Genomic DNA, 22,890 nt, shown 5'->3' on the forward strand with positions numbered 1-22,890 from the left:
ATTTTAGGTCTTCTAGTTTTCTTGGGTTATATTTGCTCTCATCTTTCTATTTCAGAGACAGATGATTTTATAATTGATTGGAAACTTTTCATCTAATTGAAAACATTTAGGATCAAATTTCTGTCTTATTGCAGCTCTAGCTTCAGCTCTTATTTTGATATATTACAATATTCTCCTTTTTATCTAGTTTTTTGAATTATACTAATAAAATTGCAATTACTTTTGGTTAATTATTTCCCATTTCCATTTGTATTTTTACCTTGAGCCATGAATAATTAAGCATGATTTCTTGATTTCCAAGAATAAAATGATTTAGTATAATCTTTTTTTAAATTTATTTATAGCTGAATTTTTCTGTTATTTCATGATTCAAGCCTTTGGAATTTGGAGAGGTATCTTTTATGTCTCAGAATACAGGTAATTGTGGTAATTTTGTGTGCATTTGAAAGGAATGAGCTTTTTTTTTTTTTGGTCAGATTGTCTTATCACTAAAAAAAAGGTGCTAACATCTACCACATACAGATTTGTCTTTTTGTCTTTTCTTTGATTTCTGATTATTTGATTCAGTTATTTTTCATTAACTTGTTGCCCTTTTTCTCTAGTAATTCATTGGGCCACAATGTTTACTTTTTCTAATAGTCACTGTATTAATATTTATGTAGTGACTATTAGAAAAAGTGAATTTCTTTTATTGATATATTCACAGTATACACTTTTGCATTCTTTCAATCTCTTTCATTCTCGTTCAGTCAGCAATATTTTTATTTCAGACAGTTAATATTTATTTATAGTTTTACTTACACATGCCCTTCTTATATTGTTCTTTATTTCTTCCTCTATCTGCAAGACTTTATCTGAGATCATTTATGTTCTGCTTGAGAAAAAACACCTTAATGCTGTAGTGAGTGTTGCTATGCTAATGATAAATTATCTCAATTTTTGTTCTTCTGAAATTTCTTTCAGCTTCTTTTTTGGATGGCATTTTTGCTGCATATAAATTCTAAATTGGAAATTTGTTGGATATAGCATTCCAAAATAGAAATTAGTTTTCATTTTGGCATATTAAGTATAACATTTATCCTCTTGTCTTCTGCCCTCTGTTGTTTCTGTTAAAAATTCAACCTTCAGTCTTATTGTTGCTCTTTTGACCTGACATTTATTTTATTTTCATTTCAGTATAGTTAATATGCAGTGTTACAGTTTCAGATATAGTCTAGCAATTCAACAATTCCATATATCACCCAGTGCTCATCACAAGTGCTCATCGCACTCCTTAATCCCCATCACCTATTTCACCCATCCCCCCACCCCCCACCCCTCTGGTAATCATCAGAGGTTATCTGTTTCTTGATTTGACTCTTTCTCTCTTTTTTTTCCCTTTGCTCATTTGTTTCATTTCTTAAATTCCACATATGAGTAAAATCATATGGTATTTGCCTTTCTCTGACTGACCTACTTTGCTTATCCTTATATACTCTAGCTCTATTCATCTCCTTACAAGTGGCAAGATTATATATATATATATATATATATATATACACCATTCTTCTTTATCCATATATATATATGGATATATACTATATATATATATATATATATATATATATATATATATATATATACCATTCTTCTTTATCCATTTATTTGTAGATGGAAACATGGGCTTCTTCTGTAGTCTGGTAGTTCTAAATAATGCTGCAATAACCATAAAGGTGCATATATCCCTTTGAATCAGTGTTTTTGTATTTTGGGGTTAAATACCCAGTACTACAATTACTGAATCCTAGGGTATTTATATTTTTTAACTTGTTTGAGGAAACTCCATACTGTTTTCCATGGTGGCTGCGCCAGTTTACATTCCCACCAAAAGGACACAAGAGTTCTTCTTTCTCCACATCTTCATCAACACTTGTTTCTTGGGTTGTGGATTTTAGCCATTCTGACAAGTATGAGGTGATATCTCATTATAGTTTTGTTTTGCATTTCTCCATGGAGGACTGATGTTGAGCATCTTTTCATGTGTCTGTCGACCTTCTATATGTCTTCTTTGGAGAAATGTCTATTCATGTCTTCTGCCCATTTTATAATTGGGTTAATTCTTTTTTGGATGTTGAGTTATATAAATTCTTTTGTCTATTTTGGATACTAACCCTTTATCAGATATGTCATTTGCAAATATCTTTTCCCATTCCATAGATTGTCTTTCAGTTTTGTTGATTGTTTCCTTCACTGTGAAAAAGCTTTTTATTTTGTTGTAGTCTCAGTGGTTTGTTTTTGTTTTTGTTTCCCTTGCCTCAGGAAACATATATAGAAAAATGTTGCTATAGCAGATATTAGAGACATTACTGCCTATGCTCTCTTCTAGGATTTGTATGGTTTCAGATCTAACATTTAGGTCTTTAATCCATTTTGAGTTTATTGTTGGGTATGGTATAAGAAAGTGGTCCAATTTCATTCTTTTGCATGTTGCTGCCCAGTTTTCCCAACACCATTTGTTAAAGAGACTGCCCTTTCCTCATTGGAAATTCTTTCCTACTTTGAAAATTAATTAACTATATAATTGTGGGTTTATTTCTGGGTTTTTTATTCTGTTCCATGGATCTGTGTTTCTGTTTTTGTGCCAGTTCCATATTGTTTTGATCACTACAGCTTTGTAATATAACTTGAAGTGTGGAATTTTGGTATTTCTAGCTTTGCTTTTCTTTTTCAAAATTGCTTTCGCTATTTGGGGTCCTTCATGGTTCCATTTACATTTTAGGATTGTGAAATTTTAGATCTGTGAAAAATGCTGTTGATGTTTTGATAGGCATTGCATTAAATATGTAGATTGCTTTAGGTAATATAGATATTTTAACAATACTTTTTCTTCCAGTTCATGAGCATAGGATGTTTTTCCATTTCTTTGGTGGTCTTTATTTTCTTTCATCGGTATATTTTATAATTTACCTCGTTTACCTCTTTGGTTAGATTTATTCCTAGGTATCTTTTTATTTTTGGTGCAGTTGTAAACAGGACTGTTTTCTTAACTTCTCTTTCTGCTTCTTCATTATTAGTGTATAGAAATGCAACTGATTTCTGCACATTGATTTTGTATCTTGCAACTTTACTGAACTATTTTATCAATTATAGTAGTTTTTTGGTGGAGTCTTTAGGGTTTTCTATATAGAGTATCATGTCATCTGCAAAAACTGAAAGTTTTACTTCTTCCTTATCAATTTGGATGCCTTTTATTTCTTTTTATTGTGTAAGTGCTATGGCTAGGGCTTCCAGTACTATGTAGAATGAAGCTGGAGAGAGTGGACAACCTTATGTTCTTCCTGACCTTAGGGGGAAAGCTCTCAGTTTTTCCCCATTGAGTATGATACTCACTGAGGGTTTTTCATATATGGCCTTTATTATGTAAAGGTGTGTTCTCTCTAAATGTACTTTCTTGAGTGCTTTTATCATAAATGGGAATTGTACTTTGTCAAATGCTTTTTCTGTATCTACTGAGATGACCATATGGTTTGTATCCTTTCTCTTTTGATGCATTGTATTATTGATTTGTGAATATTGAACCACCCTTGCTTTGTGAATAAATCCCACTTGATTGTGGAGAATGATTTTTTTAGTGTATTGTTGGATTCTGTTTGCTAGCATTTTGTTCAGGATTTTTGTGTCTATGTTCATCAGAGGTATTGGCCTGTAGTTCTCTTTTTTTGTGGTGTCTTTTTCTGGTTTTGATATCAGAGTGATACTTGCCTCATAGAATGAAATTGGAAGTTTTCCTTCCTCTTTTGTTTTTTGAAATAGTTTGAGTAGAATAGTTATTAACTCTTCTTTAAATGTTTGTTTGAATTCGCCAGTGAAGTTGTCTAGTCCTGGAATTTTGTTTGTTGGGAGTTTTTTGATTACTCGTTCAATCTCCTTGCTGGTAATCAGTCTGTTCAAATTTCTATTTCTTCCTGCTTCAGTTTTGGTAGTTTATATGTTTCTAGGAATTTGTGCATTTTCCTAGGTTGTCTAACGTAATGGCATATAGTTTTCCATAATATTCTCTTAAAATTGTTTGTATTTCTGTGATGTTGGTTGTTACTTTTCTTCTTTCATTGGTGATTTTATTTATTTGAGTCCTTTCTCTTTTTTGTTTGTTTGATGTGTCTGGCTAGAGCTTGATCAATTTTGTTGATCCATTCAAAGAACCAGCTCCTGGTTTCATTAATCTGTTCTATTGTGTTTTTTAGTTTCTATATCATTAATTTTTGCTTTAGTCTTTAATATTTCCTTCCTTCTGCTGTTTTATGATTTTTTTTAAATTTTTTTTATTCTTATGTTAATCCCCATACATTACATCATTAGTTTTAGATGAAGTGTTCCATGATTCATTGTTTGTGCATAACACCCAGTGCTCCATGCAGAATGTGCCCTCCTAAATACCCACCACCAGGCTAACCCATCCTCCTACCCCCCTCCCCTCTAGAACCCTCAGTTTGTTTTTCAGAGTCCATCATCTCTCATGGTTCGTCTACCCCTCCGATCTCCCCCGCTTCATTCTTCCCCTCCCGCTACCTTCTTCTTCTTCTTTTTTTTTCTTAACATATATTGCATTATTTGTTTCAGAGGTACAGATCTGAGATTCAACAGTCTTGCACAATTCACAGCGCTTACCAGAGCACATACCCTCCCCAGTGTCTATCACCCAGTTACCCCATCCCTACCACCCCACCCCCCACTCCAACAACACTCAGTTTGTTTCCTGCGATTAAGAATTCCTCATATCAGTGAGATCATATGATACATGTCTTTCTCTGTTTGACTTATTTCACTCAACATAATACCCTCCAGTTCCATCCACGTCGTTGCAAATGGCAAGATCTCATTCCTTTTGATGGCTGCATAATATTCCATTGTGTATATATACCACATCTTCTTTATCCATCATCTGTCGATGGACATCTTGGCTCTTTCCACAGTTTGGCTATTGTGGACATTGCTGCTATAAACATCGGGGTGCACGTACCCCTTCGGATCCCTACTTTTGTATCTTTGGGGTAAATACCCAGTAGTGCAATTGCTGGATCATATGGTAGCTCTATTTTCAACTTTTTGAGGAACCGCCATACAGTTTTCCAGAGTGGCTGCACCAGCTTGCATTCCCACCAACAGTGTAGGAGGGTTCCCCTTTCTCCGCATCCCCGCCAACATCTGTCGTTTCCTGACTTGTTAATTTTAGCCATTCTGACTGGTGTGAGGTGGTATCTCATTGAGGTTTTGATTTGGATTTCCCTGATGCCGAGCGATATTGAGCACATTTTCATGTGTCTGTTGGCCATTTGGATGTCTTCTTTGGAAAAATGTCTGTTCATGTCTTCTGCCCATTTCTTGATTGGATTCTTTGTTCTTTGGGTGTTGAGTTTGATGAGTTCTTTATAGATTTTGGAGACTAGCCATTTATCTGATATGTCATTTGCAAATATCTTCTCCCATTCTGTCGGTTGTCTTTTGGTTTTGTTGACTGTTTCCTTTGCTTTGCAAAAGCTTTTTATCTTGATGAAGTCCCAATAGTTCATTTTTGCCCTTGCTTCCCTTGCCTTTGGCGATGTTTCTAGGAAGAGGTTGCTTCGGCTGAGGTCAAAGAGGTTGCTGCCTGTGTTCTCCTTTAGGATTTTGATGGACTCCTGTCTCACATTGAGGTCTTTCAACCATTTGGAGTCTATTTTTGTGTGTGGTGTAAGGAAATGGTCCAGTTTCATTCTTCTGCATGTGGCTATCCAATTTTCCCAACACCATTTGTTGAAGAGACTGTCTTTGTTCCATTGGGCATTCTTTCCTGCTTTGTCAAAGATGAGTTGACCATAGAGTTGAGGGTCCATTTCTGGGCTCTCTATTCTGTTCCCTTGATCTATGTGTCTGTTTTTGTGCCAGTACCATACTTTCTTGATGATGACAGCTTTGTAATAGAGCTGGAAGTCCGGAATTGTGATGCCACCGGCTTTGCTTTTCTTTTTCAACATTTCTTTGGCTATTCGGGGTCTTTTCTGGTTCCATACAAATTTTAGGATTATTTGTTCCATTTCTTTGAAAAAAGTGGATGGTATTTTGATGGGGATTGCATTGAATGTGTAGATTGCTCTAGGTAGCATTGACATCTTCACAATATTTGTTCTTCCAATCCATGAGCATGGAACGTTTTTCCATTTCTTTGTGTCTTCCTCAATTTCTTTCATGAGTATTTTATAGTTTTCTGAGTACAGATCCTTTGTCTCTTTGGTTAGATTTATTCCTAGGTATCTTATGGTTTTGGGTGCAATTGTAAATGGGATCGACTCCTTAATTTCTCTTTCTTCTGTCTTGTTGTTGCTGTATAGGAATGCCACTGACTTCTGTGCATTGATTTTATATCCTGCCACTTTACTGAATTCCTGTATGAGTTCTAGCAGTTTTGGGGTGGAGTCTTTTGGGTTTTCCACATAAAGTATCATATCATCTGCAAAGAGTGAGTGTTTGACTTCTTCTTTGCCAATTTGGATGCCTTTGATTTCTTTTTGTTGTCTGATTGCTGTGGCTAGGACTTCCAATACTATGTTGAATAGCAGTGGTGATAGTGGACATCCCTGCCGCGTTCCTGACCTTAGGGGGAAAGCTCTCAGTTTTTCCCCATTGAGAATAATATTCGCTGTAGGTTTTTCATAGATGGCTTTTATGGTATTGAGGTATGTACCCTCTATCCCTATACTCTGAAGAGTTTTGATCAAGAAAGGATGCTGTACTTTGTCAAAAGCTTTTTCTGCATCTATTGAGAGGATCATATGATTCTTGTTCTTTCTTTTGTTAATGTATTGTATCACATTGATTGATTTGCGGATGTTGAACCAACCTTGCAGCCCAGGGATAAATCCCACTTGGTCATGGTGAATAATCCTTTTAATGTACTGTTGGATCCTATTGGCTAGTATTTTGGTGAGAATTTTTGCATCCATGTTCATCAGGGATATTGGTCTGTAGTTCTCCTTTTTGATGGGGTCTTTGTCTGGTTTTGGGATCAAGGTAATGCTGGCCTCATAAAATGAGTTTGGAAGTTTTCCTTCCATTTCTATTTTTTGGAACAGTTTCAGAAGAATAGGTATTAATTCTTCTTGAAATGTTTGGTAGAATTCCCCTGGGAAGCCATCTGGCCCTGGGCTTTTGTTTTTTGGGAGATTTTTGATGACTGCTTCAATTTCCTTAGTGGTTATAGGTCTGTTCAGGTTTTCTATTTCCTCCTGGTTCAGTTTTGGTAGTTGATACATCTCTAGGAATGCATCCATCTCTTCCAGGTTATCTAATTTGCTGGCATAGAGTTGCTCATAATATGTTCTTATAATTGTTTGTATTTCTTTGGTGTTAGTTGTGATCTCTCCTCTTTCATTCATAATTTTGTTGATTTGGGTCATTTCTCTTCTCTTTTTGATAAGTCTGGCCAGTGGTTTATCAATCTTGTTAATTCTTTCAAAGAACCAGCTCCTAGTTTCGTTGATCTGTTCTACTGTTCTTTTAGTTTCTATTTCATTGATTTCTGCTCTGCTCTTTATTATTTCTCTTCTCCTGCTGGGTTTAGGCTTTATTTGCTGTTCTTTATCCAGCTCCTTTAGGTGTAGGGTTAGGTTGTGTACTTGAGACCATTCTTGTTTCTTGAGAAAGGCTTGTATTGCTATATACTTTCCTCTTAGGACTGCCTTTGCTGCATCCCAAAGATTTTGAACAGTTGTGTTTTCATTTTCATTGGTTTCCTTCTATTTTTTTAATTCTTCTTTAATTTCCTGGTTGACCCATTCATTCTTCAGTAGGATGCTCTTTAGCCTCCATGTATTTGAGTTCTTTCCGACTTTCCTCTTGTGATTGAGTTCTAGTTTCAAAGCATTGTGGTCTGAAAATAGGTAAGGAATGATCCCAATCTTTTGGTACCGGTTGAGACCTGATTTATGACCTAGGATGTGATCTATTCTGGAGAATGTTCCATGGGCACTAGAGAAGAATGTGTATTCCGTTGCTTTGGGGTGGAATGTTCTGAATATGTCTGTGAAGTCCATTTGGTCCAGTGTGTCATTTAAAGTCTTTATTTCCTTGTTGATCTTTTGCTTAGACGATCTGTCCATTTCAGTGAGGGGGATGTTAAAGTCCCCCACTATTATCGTATTGTTGTCGATGTGTTTCTTTGCTTTTGTTATTAATTGCCTTATATAATTGGCTCCTCCCATGTTAGGGGCATAGATATTTACAATTGTTAGATCTTCTTCTTGGATAGATCCTTTAAGTATGATATAGTGTCCTTCCTCATCTCTTATTACAGTCTTTGGTTTGTCTGATATAAGGATTGCCACCCCAGCTTTCTTTTGGTGTCCATTAGCATGGTTTTCCACCCCCTCACTTTCAATTTGGGGGTGTCTTTGGGTCTAAAATGAGTCTCTTGCAGACAGCATATCGATGGGTCTTGTTTTTTAATCCAGTCTGTTAGCCTGTGTCTTTTGATTGGGGCATTTAGCCCATTTACATTCAGGGTAACTATTGAAAGATAGGAATTTAGTGCCATTGTATTGCCTGTAAGGTGACTGTTACCGTATATTGTCTGTGTTCCTTTCTGGTCTATGTTGCTTTTAGGCTCTCTCTTTGCTTAGAGGACCCCTTTCAAGATTTCCTGTAGGGCTCGTTTTGTGTTTGCAAATTCCTTTAGTTTTTGTTTGTCCTGGAAGCTTTTTATCTTTCCTTCAATTTTCAGTGACAGCCTAGCTGGATATAGTATTCTTGGCTGCATATTTTTCTCATTTAGTGCTCTGAATATATCCTGCCAGTCCTTTCTGGCCTGCCAGGTCTCTGTGGATAGGTCTGTTGCCAATCTAATGTTTCTACCATTGTAGGTTACATATCTCTTCTCCCGAGCTGCTTTCAGGATTTTCTCTTTGTCTATGAGACTTGTAAGTTTTACTATTAGATGTCGGGGTGTTGACCTATTTTTATTGATTTTGAGAGGGGTTCTCTGTGCTTCCTGGGTTTTCATGCCTGTTTCTTTCCCCAAATTAGGGAAGTTCTCTGCTATAATTTGCTCCATTATACCTTCTGCCCCTCTCTCTCTTTCTTCTTCTTCTGGGATCCCAATTATTCTAATGTTGTTTCGTCTTATGGTATCACTTATCTCTCGAATTCTGCCCTCATGATCCAATAGTTGTTTATCTCTCTTTTTCTCAGCTTCTTTATTTTCCCTCATTTCATCTTCTATATTACTGATTCTCTCTTCTGCCTCATTTATTCTAGCAGTTAGCGCCCCCATTTTTGATTGCACCTCATTAATAGCCTTTTTGATTTCTACTTGGTTGGATTTTAGCTCTTTTACTTCTCCAGAAAGAGTTTCTCTAATAACTTCCATATTTTTTTCAAGCCCAGCTAGTATCTTTAAAGTGATGATTCTGAACTCTAGATCTGACATCGTACTAATGTCCGTATTGAGTAGGTCCCTGGCAGTCGGTACTACCTCGTGTTCTTTTTGTTGAGGTGATTTTTTCCGTCTTGTCATTTTGTGCAGAGGAGAATAGATTAATGAGAGAACAAACTGCTAGCAGAGTAACCACGTCCCCAGAAAATATACTCTAAACAAATCAGAAAAGACCTGAAGCAGTGGGATAAGAAAGGGAAAGAGAGAAAAAAGAAAAAGAGAAAAAAGAAAAAGAAAAAGATAAAGATAAAAACAAAAACAAACAAAACAAAACAACAACAACAAAAAAACCAGAATGTGATCAAATATGATCAGGCTGGTATATAGATGAGTGCCACACACTAGATTTGGGGTGTATTTTGGTCTTTTAGAAGAAAGTGCCTCCCAAAATTTTAAAAAAAGAAAAACTTATATATGTACAAAAATAAGGGTTGATATGATGAAGGGATGGAATATGACTGTAAAAATGGAAATTATAAAAAATTTTATAAAAGGAATTGATAAGAAGTTGTTTGAAAAAAGAAAGAAGAGGATTTAAAAAAAGAAAAAAGAAAAAGAAAAAAAAAAGGGAGAGGATGTGATCAGGCAGGGGAATAGAAAACACCATATACTAGAGATTTAGGGTATATTTTAATCTGTTAGAAGAAACTATCTCAAAATTTTAAAGAGAGAACAACTTATATATATAAGCCAAAAATATGGGTAACTACTATGAACGGATAGAATATGACTCTAAAAATGAAAAATAAAAATTTTTTTTTTAAAGGGATTGATAAGATGTTGGTTGAAAAAGGGAAAAAGAAAAATTCAAAAAGAAATAAAAAGACAGTTAAAAAAAATTACAGGACTAAAGAATCATGGTAAAAAAGCCGTGAATTCTATGTGCAGTAGTCCCCTTGCGCTGGAGTTCTGCTGTTCTCATTGATCGGTAAACTTGGTCTTGGCCGGCTGTTCTCGCTGATCTTCTGGGGAGGGGCCTGTTGCCGTGGTTTCCAAATGTCTCTGCCGGAGGCGGAATTGCCCCGCCCTTGCCCCCTCCCGGCTAAGTCATCTGCTCGGGTTTGCTCTCCGGGGCTTTTGTTCCCTGCGAGCTTTCCGTACAGCTTTGGAGGCGGAGAGTGAAAATGGCGGCCTCCCGATCTCCGCCCCGGAGGAGCCGAGAACTCGGGCCCGCTCCTCAGTGAGCCCCCAGAGAAAAGCCGTCAGTCACTCTCGACTCCCCGGTCTCCGGCCTGCGCCCGCGCGCCTCTATCTCTGGCACCCAACCCCGGGTGGAGTCTCCAAACCCAGCAGATCCCTGCGGTGCACTCCCGCGTGGCTCCTCCCAGGGGAGGAAGGTGAGTCTCCCCGGATCTGCCACTTGTTGGGTCCCTGCTGGAGGAGCAGTGGCCCGACTGTGCCGCGGATCACGGTTTATGGCGACCCCGAGCTGAGAGCCCGCGCCTGGGCTCCGCCTCTGCAGCCGGCTTCCCTGCTCCAATACCTGGGAGCTCTGCCACACTCAGGCACCCCCGGTCTTTCTGTGACCCCGAGGGTCCTGAGACCACACTGTCCCGGAGGGTTCCACCCCCCGCTTAGCCACCAGAGTGACGTCCCTCGGCGGAGCAGACTTTTAAAAGTTCCGATTTTGTGCTCCGTGGTTCTATCACTTGCCAGAAGCGGCCGATGGAGGCCCCTCCCCCGCCCTCTATCCTCCCGAATATCGCCTGGGATTCACTTCTCCACACGTCCTACCTTCCAGAAAGTGGTCGCTTTTCTGATGAGAGAGTTGTTGCTCTTCTTTTCTTCGATCTCCTGTTGAGTTTGTAGGTGTTCAGATTGGTTTGATCCCTATCCAGCTGAATTCCTGAGAGGAGACGAAATCCAGGTCTCCTACTCCTCCGCCATCTTGCTCCGCCCCCCTCTGTTTTATGATTTTGTTTCTCTTTTTCTAGTTCTACTTCTACTAGGTAGGTAAGGTTAAATTTTGTATTTGAGATTTTTCTTGCTTCTTGAGGTAGATCTATATTACTATAAACTTCCCTCTTAGAACTGTTTTTGCTGTATCCTAAATGTTTTGGACCACTGTGTTTTCATTTTCATTTGTTTCCATGGACTTTTTGATTTCTTCTTTGATTTCTTGGCTAACCTATTCATTGTTTAGTAGCATGTCTGTAATCTCCTTGTATTTGTGGTCTTTCCAGATTTTTTCTTGTGGTTGTATTACCATTTTATAGCATTGTGGCCAGAAAGATGCATGGTATAACTTTGATCTTTTTGAATTTGTTGAGGCTTGTTTTGTGGCCTAATATTTATCTATTCTGGGTAGTGTTCTGTGTGCACTTGAAAAAAATGTGTATTCTGCTGTTTTAAGATTGAATGTTCTGAATATATCTGTTAAGTCCATCTGGTCCAGTGTGTTATTCTAAGCCATTATTTTCTTATTTATTTTCTGTTTGGATGATCTGTCCATCAATATAAGTGGGGCAGTGAAGTTCCCTACTATTATTATATTCCTATTGATTATTTCCTTTATCTTTGCTGTTTGCTGTTTTATGTATTTGGGCGTTCCCATATTGGGTGCATATATATTTATAATTGTTATATCTTCTTGTTGGATTGTCCCCTTTATTATACAGTGTCTTTCTTTGTCTCTTTTTACAGATTAGTTGTGGGTTTTTTTCACTTTTAAAAAAATTTATTTTAATTCTAGTATAGTTAACATACAGTGTTAAATTAGTTTCAGGTGTAGAATACAGTGATTCAACAATTCTCCACATTACTCAGCACTCATCATGATAATGTACTCTTAACTCCTTTGTCTATTTCACCCATCCCCCACCACCTCCCCTCTGATCACTGTCTGTTTGTTCTCTATAGTTAAGAGTCTGTTTCTTGGCTTGTCTCTTCTGCTGTTCATTTGTTAAGATCCACATATGAGTAAAATCATATGGTATTTGTCTTTCTCTGACTGACTTATTTCACTTAGCATTATACCCTCTAAATCCAACCATGTTGTTGCAAATGGCAAGATTTCATTCTTTTTGATGGCTTAGGGGTATCCCATTGTATATATATATACCACATCTTCTCTATCCATTCATGCATTGATGGACACTTGGGCTGCTTCCATATCTTGGCTATTGTAAATAATACTGCAATAAACATAGAGGTGCATATATCCTTTCAAATTAATGTTTTTGTATTCTTTGGGTAAATACCCAGTAAAGTGATTACTGGATCATAGGGTAGTTCTTTTTTTTTTTTTTTTTTTTAATGTTCAAGTCTGTTCTGTCTCATAAAAGTATAGCTATTCCAGTTTTTTTCTTTGACATCCATTTCCATGATAAATGTTTCTCCAACCCCTCACTTTCAATGTTTTCTTTAGGTCTGGAATGAGTCTCTTGTAGATAGCATAAAGATGGATCTGTCACCCTATGGCTTTTCCTTATGGCATTTGGTCCATTTATAGCCAAAGTAATTATTAATAGATATGTATTTATTTCCATTTTTTACTTGTTTTCTGGGTTATATTTTTGTAGTTTTCCTTTGATCCTTTTTTTTTCTTTCTCTCTTCCATAATTTGTGGGTTTTCTTTCTTTTTTTTTTTTTAAGATTTTATTTATTCGACAGAGAGAAAGATAGCAAGAGCAGGAACACAAGCAGGGGGAGTGGGAGAGGGAGAAGCAGGCTTCCTGTGGAGCAGGGAGCCCAATGTGGGGCTCCATCCCAGGACGCTGGGATCATAACCTGAGCCAAAGGCAGACACTTAACAGCTGAGCCACCCAGCCACCCCTGTTGGTTTTCTTTATTGATATACTTGGATTCCTTACTCTGTATTTTTTCATTATCTATTACTGTTTTTGAATTTGTGGTTATCATTCAGTTTACATATAACATCTTCTGCATATAGCAGTCTATATTAAGCTGATGGTTGCTTAACTTTGAATTCAATCTTTACTTCTCTCCCAGATACATTTCAGATATTTAGTATGATATTTTACATCCTTTTATTTTGTGCTTCTCTTGACAGATTTTTATAGCTAAACTTGATTTTTTTTTTTTTTCTTTTGTGCTTTCTCTTTTTCTTACTTTCACTTACGGTTTTTGTCTTCCACTCACAAGAGTTGCTCTTAACCTTTCTTGTAGGTCTGGTTTACTGGTCATGAATTTTTTAAATTTATTTGTCTGGAAAATTTTTTATCGTTTTATTCTGAATGATAGCATTGCTGGATAAAGTATTCTTGGCTGCAGATTTTTCTCTTTCAGCACTTTGAATACATCATGCCCCTCCCTTCCAGCCTGCAAAGTTTCTGCTGAAAAATGTGCTGATAAACTTATGGGGTTTCCTTTGTATTTAACTGTCCTCTTTTTTCTTGCAGCATTTAAAATTCTTTCTTTATCTCACTATTTTTTGCTATTTTAATTACTCTGTGTCATGGTGTGGACCTCCTTGGGTTGAATTGGTTGGGGGATCACTGTGCCTCCTGAATCTGTATCTCTGTTTCCCTCTCCAGATTCAGGAAGTTTTCAGCTATTATTTCTCCAAATATATTTTCTACCCACCTTTTTGTCTCTTCTTCTGTCTTCTTCTGGGACTCCCATAAAGAGACTGTTATTACACTTGATGGAATCAGTGGTTCTCCGAGTGTATCTTATTATGCCATCTTCGTTTGTCTCTTACCTGGTCAACTTGATTGGTTTTCATTACTCTTTCTTCCAGGTCACTGATACATTCCTCTGCTTCCTGTAGCCTACTATTTATTCTATCTGTTGTATTTTTAATTTTATTTATTGAGTTCTTCATCTCTGATATGTTATTTTTTATCTCTTTGTCAAGGATCTCACTGATGTCCTATACCCTTTTCTGAAGTCCAGTGAGTATCTTTATGATCATTACTTTAAATTCTACATCAGGCATAATTACTCATTTCTATTATGCTTAGATCTTCAGCTGTGATTTTGTCCTGTTCTTTCATTTGGGACATATTTCTCTGTCTCCTCATTTTGTTTATCTCTCTGTGTTTGTTTCTCTGTGTTAGGAAATTCAGCTATGTTTTCTGCTCTTCAAAGTAGTGACTTTATGAGGAAGAGGTCCTGTAGTGCCTCGCAGTGCAGTGTCCCTTGTTCACTAGAACCTGGCACTTAAGGAGGATCTACTATGTGTGTTTCTTGTGTCCTGTTATTGTGTTTGAGTTGCTTTTCCTTTCAGTCCAGATGTCTGCACTGACTCTTTGCCTGATGTGGGCTGTGTGCTTGCTCTCTCTGGTGTGAGACCCAGGTAGTCTGGCTCTGAGGCAGCATGTTTGCAAAAGGGCTTGAGGGCAGGGCAGTGTATTAGCAAAATTTGCACTGAGCACCTAATCCTAGGTCAGATCCCTGGAAGTGCAGCAGCAGCTGGGCATACAGTAGCAGCATTGGACAGGGGCTGAGGAGTCTTTGTATAAGGCATGTGGGTGGGGGAGTGGGTGAGGTTAACAAAATTTGTACTGAGCCCAGGGCTGAGACCAGTAGGTTTGGGGTAGGCAAGTCCTCAGGAGAACTTGTGGGTGGGGTGCAATGCTAGTAGGTTAGATAGCAAGTGTCTTTGCAGTGATTCCTCCAGCAGGTGGCTCTGTTTTATCCTGGGGGGCAGGAGAGGAAAAGGGCACCAACCAGTTCCTCTGTTCCCAGAGAAATCCCCCAACATTCTCTGAAATCAGTATAAACAAATTCCTTCCCATTGTGCAAGCTGTTGCTTCTGTGTTTCCTTTTCCTGAGCTGTTGTCTCTTTAAGGATGGGACCTGGGTGTCACTTGCTCTCCCTGCTTCCCCAATGCTGAATCAGCTGAATTTTAAAACTCCACATTCCAAGATCCAAGTCATGCTGGTTATACTAAATTCGTGGAACTTAGCCCATCTGGTTTTCAAGGCCAGATGTTAGGGGGATCCATTTTCCCTATGTAGGCTCTCTGGTGCTTTCCCCTCTCTTTGACCATGGCTCTCTCCCTCCTGCAGACAGCTCCTGGCTACCCTTTCTGCCCTTCCTAACCTCTCCAGTGGGGCTTCTTTTCTACATTTAGTTGTGTTTTCTCTGCCACTCTTTGGATCACTGTTCAGTTTATTTACTGGGATGTTATATCTAGTTGTAAGCATGGGATGAAGTGAACTTAGAGTCCTCCTACTCCACCATATTCCTAAGCCTCCACCTTTTTCTTTTTTTAATTTTCTCCACTACTTTTATGATATTATTTTTGTCTTGGGTTTTCAGTTGTTTTAGAAGTGCCTCAGTATGGTTTTATTTATATGGTCCCTTCACATGATTTTTAGAACTATCTGGTTGATGTCTTCCATTAATTTTGCCACTTTCCCTGCCATTATCTCAAGCATTGCTTTTCCCTCATTCTCTTTCTTATCTCCTGGGATGCTATTTACACATTGGTTACATTTCTCATCATATCCTATTTATTTTATTTTCCATTCTATTGTCTTGTGTGTCTCATTCTGAATATTATTTTTTCCTGATTTATTTTTTAATTCTAATTCTCTTTTCAACTATATCTAGTCTTCTATAAACAATTCTGCATTATTCTTAATTTCAGTTACTATGTTTTAGGTTATCAAATATACATTTTTTCTTATTTTATAGTACTCTGACAAATTATTAATGTAATCTTTTTCTACCAAATGTACTCTTTTAATTTACATAAATATATGTAGTATAGTTTTTTTAAAGTTTATGCCTGAAATATTCCTTATCTATATCCATATGCTTATATGTTCTCATTTTTTTTCATGATTTAAAATCACATAGTTTGGGGCGTCTGGGTGGCTCAGTCGTTAAGCGTCTGCCTTCAGCTCAGGTCATGATCCCAGGGTCCTGGGATCAAGCCCCGCATCGGGCTCCCTGCTCCGCGGGAAGCCTGCTTCTCCCTCTCCCACTCCCCCTGCTTGTGTTCCCTCTCTCGCTGTGTCTCTCTCTGTCAAATAAATAAATAAAATCTTTAAAAAAAATAATAATAAAATCACATAGTTTAATTTTCTTATGTGTTGGAAATTTTAAATAAAAAATGTAAAGGTTATTTGAGATTCTCAATTATCTTCCTTTGAATATGACTGAGATTGGATACCAGAAATACTAGATCACTTAAATCCAATAAAAGACTGAAGTAATTTGATGATGCATTTTTATCTTTGGGAAGAATGCTTTCTTTCTTGTTTAACCTTACTCCTAAGATTTAGCACTTATGCCTCTCAGCCAAAGCCTATGGAATGAATAAGACTTTGTCCAGTTCTCTCCCTCTACTTAATATCATGTATTCATTTCAAAATTATTTTTAGCTTATTAACCTACCAGTTACCTGCTCTGCAAATCCAAATATCTGCTCGGGGAAAGCAGTGCCAAATCCTGAGTACAAATCCTGAGTACCTCTCTGAGATCTTTGCCTGACAATCTCTTACTTCCTTTTAAGATGTTCATTGCCTTCACATATATACAGATAGGTATGTGCACACACATATATGCGTGTGTGTGTGTACACGCATATACACTTAGATATGTATATAAGGATATTGTTTGTTTTTAAGGAATGATTATTTTAAACCACTAGACCACTACTCCAACTTTACAGAAAATGGGTTGTCATCATTTTATTTTAACACATTTTAAATACTGCATTTTTCAGTATTTTCAACATTGAATATTCAGTAATTTGAATATTTAATTTTTCAGTCACTGGCTAGTGTCAGTTAAGATCTTGAGTTGCCCTTATAAAACGTCATTTTACTTCCACTTTCTTTTCTCTTTTCCCTGCTATTACCCATGAAGGATGTTTGATGATCAAGATATACACACACACACACACACACACACACACATACATGCATATAAACACTTATATATTAATTGTAAAGATGATAGGTTTGGGCTAATTGAATCAACATAGAGAGCGTCTCCTTTGCAATCTCTGCCTTATTTCAGAAGTCTTCTCTTGCTTATGTTCAAACTGAGTTTTCCTTTTATAATCCAATTCTGTCTGCTCTTGATCTTTCAGGGGTTCTTCATGGTTTCTAGTTCACTGAGGATACTTCCTCTTTTGCAGACAAACCATAGAATTATTATAAGTATAGTTTGTTTGTTTTTTTTCCTGGATTTGAGGGGTGCCTGTAACTTATACTCATCATGATCCAGACATTCTCAGTATTTAAATTAAAGCGGGTTTTGGTTTGTGTTGTATTTTAAGTCACCATTTATTCAAAGCCTAGAAAGCTGAAAATTCAAAATATTTTAGCCACTGTTTTGCATATAAATTACATTTTTGACCTAAGAGCAGACCCCTTTTAAACCTGGAGTTATTTTTAGGGGCGCCTGGATGGCTCAGTCGGTTAAGCATCTGCCTTCGGCCTCAGGTCATGATCCCAGCATCCTGGGATTGAGCCCCGCATCAGGCTTTGTGCTCAGCAGGGAAGCTGCTTTTCTCTCGCTCTGCCTGCCTGCCTGCCTACTTGTGATCTCTCTCTCTGTCAAATAAATAAATAAAATCTTTAAAAAAAAAATAAGCATGGAGTTATTTTCACACATTGAGTAGAAGAATTGGTTATTTTCCGTTTGTGAAATACAAGTGGATTTATTTACATTGAGTAGATATGTCTATCTGGAACATTTAGTTTCCCATTTATCGTAATATCCTCCTTAATTTTGCCATTCATGCAGGCTGTGTAGACAATATTTCCCTTTCCACATAAATATTATTTAGTTGTAAAGGTTGATAAATGATTTAGGAATGTGTTAAAATAATCTATTTAAATCCTCATGATACAATCCTGAGATTTACAAATGTGTATTAGCAAAGAACATACAATTAATAATACTACTGTGTACCACTTTCACCTTTTGCAAATTTAGGACAAAAATTAAATCTTCCAAGATTTCTATAGAATTTTGATCACTTTAATTTTTGACATTATCTATGCAAAACAATTTGAATTAGCTGATATTTTTAAAAACAACATAGTGAGAACCCCAAAGAATTGAAGAAAAATAGACTTCCATAAGGAGAATCATAACTTTTATAGGAAGAAATTAGTGTATAAGTGATGAATACAAATGTGTAAAAGCTATTTTGTTAATCAGTTTGACTATCACTGCAGGGAAAAAATATGTGTATCTATAACGTAATGCCCTGGTTGTGGTTAATTATTACAGATGTGTTGTCATTTAGCAGAAGACATGTTTTAATGAGAAGACTTTAGTATTTTGCAGTAAATAATATAACGTAAGTAGTTGTTCACCATAAAGTTATCAATTGCATTTTAGAATTTCATTATACATTTTGGTTTCGTATTGCTTTTTGTGTAGGTGGTCACAACCACAGACTTTTTGAAGCCGTCTTATGACATAGATATTGTTCATTATTTTATAGTTTACATAATGCATTCTTTGTGATTGATTTCTAAATATACTCTTGCAGTAGTTATTTTTAAAGAAATGAGACAGTTATTTTGACACTTTATTTGCACAGATTGGCAATTAAGTGTGTCTGTTAAGTTACTCAACTTGAATAGTCAAATGTACGTATGAGATACCAGCCTCATTATTTTGCCTTTTTTAATTACATACTTTGATATAAAGACACATCAATACATCTTATTAACTGTAAAACAAACACCAAACATTCTATGAAGAAAGTTTTCTAATATAGTAGTCATCTTTCTTCTACCTATTTTTAAATTAAAGAAATAATTTGCTACACAAAATCAGTATTACTGAATTGCTGTTAAATCTTCTAGGCTATAAAAATAGAGGCACTTGATAGTAAAATTCATTACATTGATATATAATTATATTAGTGCTGTATATGATATATTATTGTAAAATATTTCCAAATGATTTTTCTGAAAGAATGAAGGCAAGTAGAGCATGGCCTTCATAACCTATTCCCGAGCTTGAGACTGGCAGAACACAGGTCTGCTGGATATACACTCACAAGCCAGTAGCCTTGATAATACCACTGTTGACTTCAGTGCGACAGGCTGACCTTAAAAATTAATTGGAAGTTACACCACATTAAAGATGTGTCTACTGCTTTAATAGGCATTGTGAGGCGGAGAAGCATCTATTAGCCCTCCAGCCCTAATGATTCTGTGTGGGTCGCTTAATGAGATATAAACCCCAGAGCCAACTCAGAAGCAAAAATGGTAGCACTGATGGCAAGAGAAAACATTATTTTTCCTTATCTTATTCAATTTTCTGAGTATTCTAAATATATACTGTTTCTCTAAATCTATTTTACAATTGTGCTAAAAATCTGTTTTCTAGTTTTCAGTAAATGGTTACTAATTTTGCTAATGGTGTACATTTTTCACCTTTATTGTATATTTCATAATTCCATGCTTAATGATATTTTTTTTAAATAAACAATTATTTCAGTGATCTCTCTGTTTAAAAATGTAAGCTACTAGAGGCTAAGAAATGTCAGATTGCTTTGTCTACTTTTTTTTTCCCTTTTGTCTTCATAAGAGAGCTTCTGAACTGGAGAATTTAGGGGAAAATAGCCTATATATGTTTTTCAAGAAATGAAAGTATGAGTATTATCTGAACTCTAAATTGGGGACAAATTTTTCTTCACACCTCTAATACTTCTATAATTATCTGCTTAAGTTGATGTTATTAGGTTGCTGGCTTTTTTACATAACATTCAGAACAACCCTTGAATTATCATTGTAACAACCAGTGCCAGATGTTCTATGTGCTTTTTTGGGCACGTAAAGAATCTCCTTGAGCTCATTAAACTCCTGACCAAAATGTTCAGTTTTTACCAAGAAAACTATTCATCTTGCCAGGCCATTAAACCCTAACAATAATTTCAACAGGTACAGAGCTCCAGCTATAGCTCACTTTATTCAGCTGTAATTGTTCCTCTGTGATTTGAACTTATTCTTAAAATTTCCAAATCAATATTTGAATAGATGTGGAGAGCCTAGGATATTTGTGTTTGCTTTAAATTGAGTAAAAATGCTACTGAATTCTTTTTGTGTTCTTATTCACACATATTCTCTATCATAAGCATTTGGACTTCTTTGTTAGCAAGTATGTTATAGGATTAATAAAAGTGGAGGTTTTAAAATTCTTTGCTGGTGTAGCAGGTTTTTTTAATTTTGAGTATGTGATTTGTTCTTAATTCAGAGTAGTACACATAAGATGGAAATGTACTCAAATGTACCAGCTTTATCTGCATTTTAGGAATTGTGAGAAATGTGTAAGCATCTACATGATGCTCAGGATCGAAGGAAAGGGGATACACAAAAAAGTTTTCTGTTTTAAATCACAGAAGTTCTCTCTAGCTTTATGGCATTTTGAGACTAGTGGGAAAAAAAGACATTTTGAATCTGGTGGTGTCTATATTGTATATGAATGCCTAACACACGTAATTCTGTTTGATTAGCAGAACATGCCAGTTTTAAGCAATGAAAGTGTGGATTTACCTATTATTTTGCATGGCAGATTCATGTGTATTTATTTGGGTTTTTTCCCCCTAACTTGCAGGTCTTTGGAATCAAGTAAAAACATGATCAGAAATTATATTTGTATGATGTAGCTAGTTTGACTCTAGGCAGCAGAATAAAGAGGCACAATTCTCTTGATTATATAGGATCTGTTATGCATTATAAAAATACAATCAGAACGTAAATAAGATATTAATGTAGACTGGATAGAGATTTTAAAATAACGTGTGTGTGTGTGTGTGAGCTAGAAGTAAATTGGTATGTGGAATCTGTGAATTCACAATACAGTGATGCATTTACAATTGCTGAAGATGTCATACTGGCAATTCCAGAGCCTTAATTGGTTTGAGTTGGAGAGGAGAGAAGAAAGATACCTAGCCAATCAACAGGCTTCCTTAGGGCAGTCCTCATCAAAGTTACTTGTCTCTTTCTGAAAATCAGACTTAAGTCCTTACGAATATATGAGATGGTTCTATTTAATACAGTCTATTAAGATCTTGGGGTTTTCTTTACCTTTTTAATCGGGAGGATTCGTCTTTATGATAAGTACAGAAAGAGTACTTTGGTGAAGGCAGTCATTTATTATTTCATGAAATAAGCAAACATTTGAATTCTTCCCATGCCATGTGTCTGCTTCCTATTTTTATGGCACTTGCTTTTTAAAAGAGTTTCTTTTTAACTGCAGTTTTTCTTCTTTTATATCCTGGAGGGAAGGAGAAAACAAGCTTGTACTTTTCTTTCAGCTTGGAAAGAGAAAAAGTATTCCCCCCCAAACAAAAATATTGACAGTCAAGAGGTCCAGAGAAGATCAGTAAGCCAGAGCCATGAAAGACATAAATAAGACTTTTTTTTTTTTTTGGCCCAAGGGATGTAAGCAGATATATGCAGTACGCACTACATGCTTAGTTTTATTTTCCTGGGGGCGACATTTCTTAAGGTGACTGACAGAATTGTTTTGGTTTTTTCATCAGTTTTTTGTTTTTTTTTTTAATCAGTGATATTCATGTGGCTTCCTCCACTATGTCAGGTCTCACTGTGAAAACAGCAATAATCATATGATTATCTGGGGCAATTTATTAATAAGAAGAGAGACAATGCAAACATTACTTGATGAAGTGTCTCTGTTTTGCTTAAAGGACATGTTCTCACAAATTAACAACCGATAGAGATGTGGGTACATGGTTGACCAGTATTCACTTAGAGTTTTTTTAATAAAAAATAACAACAAACAAAAACCAGAAAGTGCAAAGTAACTTGGGGACAACTTAAATGATGTAATGATGGTTCCAAAATTGCTTTATACCAAAAAGATAAAATTAACTTATACATTGAATTTAAATAAGTAGCAACTGTGCTCCTCTCATTGATGTTTACCTAAAATTTTAAGGTTAGAGGCAAGGACTAAAAGGAAATGAGGTCTAATACTCCTGTAGGGAATAGGAAATTCAACATTCTTGTCCAAGGCATTTCATGTCTATTGTGAGAATAGAGAACAATTTTCTCAGAAGACAGACTCATTTAGTTCACTGTCCATTCTTTGACTCAGTCTCTCATAAAAGCTGAATGTTTGTCAGTCACTAGAAATAAAAAGATAAAGCTGTTGCCCTCTAGTACCTTAGAGTCTAGCTGGAAGAAATATAATTACCTATAATAAAATATGGAAATACTTTTTAAAAAAAGTGCAGTGTGCTGTGGAAATACAGATGTTATAATTGGCTTTGCTTCCTCAACATGATGCCTGGAATGGGGAAGCAGTGAATAAACGTTTTAAATATCATATTCAAGGTGAAAGAAAAGAAAGAGACCCTTGTTATTGCTAGCTGCTTTCTTTTTTATCGTCACTCATATTTTATCAATATGGTATTTTCTGAAATATCTGGGAATGAGGCATTATCAGTGGAAAATGAGGGTAGAGAAACTTCCATGACTCACTTTTAAAATAGCCAGTGAACACAGAACAGAAAATGTTCTTAATAAGATGA

General features: G+C 36.2%; 1 long non-coding RNA gene across 1 annotated transcript in view; it reads left to right on the plus strand.

Moving 5' to 3' along the window:
- Positions 1-22,890, plus strand: part of LOC123860983 (uncharacterized) — a 955,410-nt gene that overhangs the window by 517,439 nt on the left and 415,081 nt on the right. The window lies entirely within an intron of this gene.

The sequence above is a fragment of the Mirounga angustirostris genome, unplaced genomic scaffold (assembly GCF_029215605.1).
Source record: "Mirounga angustirostris isolate CCGP_5_RB_7025 unplaced genomic scaffold, mMirAng1.0.hap1 SCAF_7, whole genome shotgun sequence".
Classification (NCBI taxonomy): Eukaryota; Metazoa; Chordata; class Mammalia; order Carnivora; family Phocidae; genus Mirounga; species Mirounga angustirostris.